The sequence below is a fragment of the Mesocricetus auratus genome, unplaced genomic scaffold (genome assembly GCF_017639785.1).
Source record: "Mesocricetus auratus isolate SY011 unplaced genomic scaffold, BCM_Maur_2.0 Super-Scaffold_100028, whole genome shotgun sequence".
NCBI lineage: Eukaryota > Metazoa > Chordata > Mammalia > Rodentia > Cricetidae > Mesocricetus > Mesocricetus auratus.
The window spans coordinates 4,097,652-4,103,651 of NW_024429209.1; positions in this window are offsets into that span (position 1 = coordinate 4,097,652).

Below are 6,000 nucleotides of genomic sequence, written 5' to 3' on the forward strand. Positions count from 1 at the left end.
TCAAGAGGACATCTGAGGCCCACTATCCATTTTCTCAATCAAGGTGACAATATCATGGCTTGCATGGATTTTAAACTTTGGTCCCAGGACTCTGAAGGTAGAGACCGGCAGATCACCTATGAACTGGAGGCCAGCTTGAGCTACACATTGAGTTCCAGGCCAGCTAGGGCTGCATAGTGAGACAGATGCATCTTGCCAGACGTAAACCGCCTCTGAGGTCTACGTAGCAAAGATAAACACAAAACAATTGGGAAGATTAGTGCTTAGAGAGGCTCAGAGAGGTTGAGTGACTTGAGACTGAGTCTCACAGTGACTTCACCCACCGAGGCAACACTGAAACTATGTTCACCACCAGTCTCGGATTTCCCTCAGCGGGAAGACTACACGGGACCCCAGCATTCCACCTCCTTTCTCCCCTCTCCTGACCCACACAAATGAACCTGAACTTGGGCCTCAGTTGACTTCCAACCCCTCCAGGTCACCCTGGAGACATCTGTGTCTGCCTCCCTCACTCTCAGCCCACCCAACCTCGTTTCAGCCCTGGGGTTTTCAGGCTCTGCCTATCTGGCTGTACCCAGCCCAGCTTCTTCCTGTCCTCACTGCTGTTCGTTCTTCCACAGACTGTGGGGCTGGGAGGCCCTGTGATCTGGGGGAAGTGGGCACCACCAGCTTAGAAAGTTTATCACATACCTTCTCTCTAGGCGGAGGTTTCAGAGAGGCCTGTCACCCACCTGAGGCCACAGCTTCATGAGCAGAGCCTGACATGCTGGGTTCTATCTCATGGCATGTCCTGGACCTTTGGCAGGAAAGGCAGGAAACCAAGCCAGAAGATGGGTTGGGGAGGCAGAGGGGCGTGATGACAGCTTCCAAAGGCTTACTCTGCGGCCAGCTGTGCTCTGCCAATGGCTGAGTAGACCCAGGTTCCCAAAGGGACAAGGCTGTTGGGGGATCTTGCTGAGTGACTGCAGCCTGCATTTTTCTTAATCTAAATTGAAAACTGCTCAAGTAGAAAAATCATTTCACTGTCTCATCTCAGAAAGGAAAAGGAGATGGGAGAAGGAGGGGCTGGGCTGGGGAAGTGGGTGTGGCCAGAGAAGACAGGCAGCAACAGAGTGACCCCTCCCTGCCTGAACCTGGCACTGGCTGGGCCAAGCCTGCCTGCCCCATCCCACCACCATCCTGGGGCCTAGGTGGTCAGTCCATCAAACTGCTGAAGAAGTCAATCAACAAACACTGAGAGTCACCCTTCACCAGGCAGTCCTGCGCAGGTTACATACAATTCTTGCCTCAATGGGAGCTCCCCTATTCCTTCATACCTTCCTCCCTCTGACAAGCATTTCTGGAATGTCCAACATTTATAAGCACTGTTCCACGTGTTATGGTTATTTGTTGAGTTCATGCCAAGGGAGCCTGGGCTGTGCACATCAGCATATACCAGGTGTGACTGGGGGTGGGGGGTGGGATTGAGGAGGGACGGGGTGGGGTGGGGGGTCACAGATGTTTTCACTTGGGACCTGTTATATTTGTAACAGGACAGCAAGTCCCAGCTGGCCTCACCCCAGCATTTGGAAGACGCTGCTCAAAGCATGGGGTCAGATATACCTGACCAGCTTAATGCGCACACGTACAGTCTCTGGCTCTCACTGCCCAGTGGAAGCCTTCCCTGGGCGCGGAGCATCCTTTGGGTGGTAGGAATCAAACTCAGGTCCTCATGCTTGCAAGACAAGCTCTTTTGCTAAACTGAGCCACCTTTCCAGGTTCTTCCTATGCCTCTTTATCCATCTCCTCATTTCTCAGACGTCTCTCCCATGTCTGCCTTCTGTATCCAGCTCCAGCTGTGTGGGCTGAGTCCTCGGCAAACCCCTTCCAGTCCCTGGGCCTGATCTCCCTTCCGCACTAAGAAGAACAAAGCTGAAGGACCATTCTCCTCCCTTCCTCCCTGACCGGCCTTCCTGCCCTGCCACTCATCCCCAGGCTCATTTCACAGGTCAGCTCCCTTTAATTAGCAGCGCTCTGAGCCTTCTCCCTCACAAAATGGAGACGGCAGGTTCATCCAAATCTCATTAACCTCCCTCTTCCCTGTGGCCCTGCCAGGGTCAAGCCTGCCTCAGGCTAGGGGATGTCACCTCCCAGCAGGCTGGGGGGTAGGGACCTGTCTGGGGCTGGGGGTGACATGGATTTGCTGGTTCAGACTACATTCTGTCCAGAGCGCTCTCTCAGCCAGTTGTGGTCACCTGGGGGTGAGGAGACAGAGAAAGACCCTTCAGCACTTTAATTTGAAAATTAGCTGGGAACCAAGGGATGTGGGGAGCAGAGGGGAGTGACTGGCTTCAAATGAATTAATATTTCACTGTATCCGGTTTTCTTTGCTTTTACATTGCCTGCCTCTTATTTTTCTTCTTTTGTTATTTTTCTTTTTTGTGTCCTCTGTCACAGTTGTCTTAGGTCGGCTGTTTCTGGAGGACAAGCGTATGTTAGTCTAGCTCTGGGAATCATTAATTGCGGGGCTCCAGGCAGGATGCCCAGTCCTTCAGCCCCACTTCCCTGGTCTAGTCTGAGTATCACATGAGTACCTTACCTAGCAACCACGTTGGCCTCTCAGTGTCAAGCTCTGGCATTAATATTGGACTTGTCCCAGCCCCAATACTAACAGACTGATTCAAGAGAAATGACGCGTCCTTCAAATGTTTTTAACAGCTTTCTTTCCAGTTGCCCCAGCTGAAAACAATACCCATGGTCCATCAGCTGGCACACTGGAACATCATGTGCCAACAACGACAACAACAACACAGAAACAGACACATTATGGTGCTGCAGAACATTCCCTCAAGTGGAAGAAGCGCGAATGCTTTGGAAAGACACCCAAAGGGGTTGTACTGCCCGGAAATGTCCAGCTGCCAGCAGGCTCGGAAGTAGACTCTGCAGATGCCATGAGCTGATGGAAGATGAGATCGGCTGCACCGGCTCGAGGTAACCGTGGGAGACAAAGTACCAAATGTCTCCAGGGTGGCAGTGGCAGAGCTGGAACTCATTAGACAGAAGAGGGCATCAAAGGCTGGGGAGATGGCTCAGGGGTTAAGAGCACTGGCTGCTCTTCCAGAGGACCCAGGTTCAACTCCTAGCACCACACAGTGGCTCACAACCCTCTGTAACTCCAGTTCTAGGAGATCCAAAGCCCTCTTCTGGCCTCTGTGGGCACTGCATGAACATGGCGCACTGATGACATACATGCAGGAGAAATGTCCATGCATGTAAAATAAAGATAAAACGAATCTTAAAGAAACAGAACCCTAAATGAAGAGCAGGTGGGAGGGCTCAGTTTGTGAGGCGCTTGCCGCCAAGACGGACAACTTGAGTTTGGTCTCCAGGACCCACATGGGAGACGGAGGGAACCAACCTGACTCCTACAAGTTGTCCTTCTACCTCCACAGATGTCCTGTGTCATGTGGAACCCCCACCCATACACAAACAAATGCTTGTTTTTACATAAGGCGGGGGGAGCAATGAGGGAAACACAGACCGGTGGTTCCCAAATGCCTGCACACACATAAACAAACCCAATACATAAAAGGAGAGAATTGTTTCTCAACAAATCTCACTAAGAAATATTAGCCAATAAATGTGTTAGCTGATTCCTTTGCAGTTTTGTTTTTGAAGGCAAGGTGTTAGATAACTTCAGTTCACCTGGAACTCACTAATTAACAAAAATAACCTTGGATTCTTGATCCTCCTGCCTCTAACACCTAGTGCCAGGATTACAGGTATGGGTTACCATGCCTACCGTGTTAAATAGTTTTTCATTAAAAATTTTTAATTACATTTAGTGAGTGTGTGTGTGTGTGTGTGTGAGAGAGAGAGAGAGAGATATGGGTTTTGGGGACTGAACTCTGGCCATTAGGATTGGCAGCTAATCTTTTTATCTACTGGGCCATCTCACAGACCCTTATTGTGCTTTTACATTTTAGCTGAGGTTTGGGGTACAGTGTCATGTCCTCTTGTGTGGTCACCTGGATGACCTTTACAGACCCACAAGGCCCACCAGGCCATTTCCATCCCTGGTGTCTCTTAGCTTCACTAGGGCTGTGAGGTTTCAGCCTTCACATGGTTTTCCAGACTGTCAGTTTCTGAGTTTGGGGGGCTGTCACTGGAGTCAGATGTTACTGTCTCTGATCAGAGCCCCCAGGGCCTTCCCAATGAGCCTCCTTGAGAGCACCACTAGCCACCCCAGCCCCTATGCAGCCTCGGCCTTTCTCAACCTGCTGGGTCCTTGGTGAGTTCAGTTCTTCCCTAGTTCTAGTGTCTTCCACCCACTCCAGGCCAGTGGATCCTGCCCTCCACCAGTGCCCTTACCTTGTCTGTCCGCCCTTCTCCAGCCCTCCTCTCCTTCAGTCACCTGTTCAATTGTGTCTTGGTCTTCTGGCCAGGCCTAAGCCTCAAGGCAGGGACTGGCACCACTTGTGTTTATGTCCTAGGTGTCCAGGCTAGAACACATGTTCGCTGAATCCACCCCCCATGTTGGCTTGCACCCATTAAGACCATGACTGTTCTTGTACCTTCCAGATGGCTTTCCTAATAACTGGGCCATGGAGGCCACATCATCAGGCTTATCCTGCTGACTGGACTCTGGGTATCAAGGTCATGAAGCCATGCTGACTAAACTGGAACCTATCACCTTGTCCTGCCGCCTTCTCCACCTTCATAGGCAACGAGGGGGCGGGGGCTCTGGTTCTCCTCAATCTTTCTGTTGCTGCTAGAGTCTAACACAAACTCTTTTATTTATTTTTATATTTGTTGTACATGTGTGCAGATCCACAAATGGATTATTGCACCCACTGCAGAGGCCAGAGGAGGATGTTGTATACCCTTTGTTCACTTGAGACAGCTTCTCTCACTGAATCTAGAGCTCAATAATTCAGCTAGGCTGGTTGACCAGCAATCCCTACAGATCCTCCTGTCTCTCATCTCTCCAGTGGGACTACAGTGATACCATGCCTGGCTTTTTCCACGTGTGCTGGGGACCCACACCCAGGTCCTCATGCTTGCTCAGCAAGTGCTCACACCCAGGAAGCATTCCACGTGCCCCCACCCAACACACACTCGTAGGTGTATTGCTTGATGAATCTTTACATGGGTGTACTTTCCTAGTGGTTAAAGTTGCCTGCTTTCAAACATCATGCGCGTGGTTGAATCCAGGAAGCCTCTTTGTTGTACAGTCTGCAGGGTCACTGGTCTGTTCCTTGACACACCCTGGATAGTCAAATGAAAAACTGCTCTCCCCGCTCTGAGTGGGGGCACTGGGTGGGGAGTCAACCTCCCCCTGGCACCCTAGTTTCCCTTAGATGCTTCCAGTCCTTTCCCCAAGCTCTGGCCCCTTTTGCATTTGGGGGTGCCCAGAAGCCAGAGTGTTTGTGCTGACTCCCAGTGGCCCTTGCTCTGCTGGCGGTAGGTGAGACATTACAGCTATTCCTCCGCCTGGTGACTGAAACTCCCCCATCCATTAGCAGTCATTTGAGGGAGAAGAAGAGGCAGGGTGGGTGAGTAGGAAGCATTGGGTGGGTGAGCCCAGCAAAGGTCAGGGCGCCTTGCATTTTCCCCTCCAGTGAGCTCAGCTCTTAGAAGCAATTAGCCCTTAGTAGTGCAGGGAGCACAGCAGACTAACAGGAGCCAGCGCTGCAGGGAGCAGAGTCCTCCTCTGTAGACACATGGGTCCTGGCGATGAGGTCCAGGAGAGGAAGCATCCTTGCTCCTTGCCCCTGTGCCTTGTGTGATTGGCCGATGTCACTAGATACTCTGTAGGGAAACACTAGTGAATTCGCTACCATTGGGCTGTTGAGCGCCTCTGGGGACAGGATCCTCCCCATCTCCCTGAGAGCTTGAGAGCTGCTGGTTTCTCCAGCTAGCTCTGTCCACAACAGCAAGCTACAAGTCTGCTATAAGGGGACCAAGGAAGTAAAGGAAGCCATAAGCCGCTAAAAATACAAAGGAGGGGTTGAGGCCACC